This window comes from Haliaeetus leucocephalus, unplaced genomic scaffold, assembly GCF_000737465.1.
Source record: "Haliaeetus leucocephalus isolate CR32 unplaced genomic scaffold, Haliaeetus_leucocephalus-4.0 Scaffold177, whole genome shotgun sequence".
NCBI classification, from domain to species: domain Eukaryota; kingdom Metazoa; phylum Chordata; class Aves; order Accipitriformes; family Accipitridae; genus Haliaeetus; species Haliaeetus leucocephalus.
The window spans coordinates 1,210,063-1,210,775 of record NW_010972613.1 but is presented as its reverse complement, the minus strand read 5'-3'; positions in this window follow the sequence as shown (position 1 = coordinate 1,210,775).

The following is a 713-nucleotide window of genomic DNA, read 5'->3' as shown; positions in this document are numbered from 1 at the left end:
GTGCTCCAGCCCTCTGATCACCTTCATGGCCCTCCTCTGGACTCGCTTCATCAGGTCCACGTCCTTCTTATGGTGGGGACCCCCCCCGAGCTGGACACAATACTCCAGGTTGGGTCTCTCAAGAGCGGAGTAGAGCAGGAGAATCACCTCCCTCGACATGCTGGTCACGCTTCTTTTGATGCGGTCCAGGATACTGTTGGCTTTCTGGGCTGCAAATGCCCATTGCTGGGTCACGTCAAGCTTCTCGTCAACCAACACGTCCAAGTTCTTCTCCTCAGGGCTGCCCTCAATCCATGCATCACCCAGCCTCCATTTGTCCTTGGGATTGCCCTGACCCATGTGTAGGACCTTGCACTTGGCCTTGTTGAACTTCATGAGGTTTGCACGGGCCCACCTCTCAAGCTTTTCAAGGTCCCTCTGGGTGGCATCCCTTCCCTCCAGCGTGTCAACCGCACACACAGCTTAGTGTCACCAGCAAACTTGCTGAGGGTGGACTCAATCCCACTGTCCATGTCACCAACAAAGACGTTAAACGGCGCCAGTCCCAATACCGATCCCTGAGGAACACCACTTGTCACTGCTCTCCACTTGGAGATCGAGCCGTTGACCACAATTCTTTGAGTGTGATTAATTAAGTCTGTATCTGAGCATCAGAAACAGCAGAAAAGGACAATTGCTTGCATTTAGCAGTATTTATGAAATAGTCAGATTCC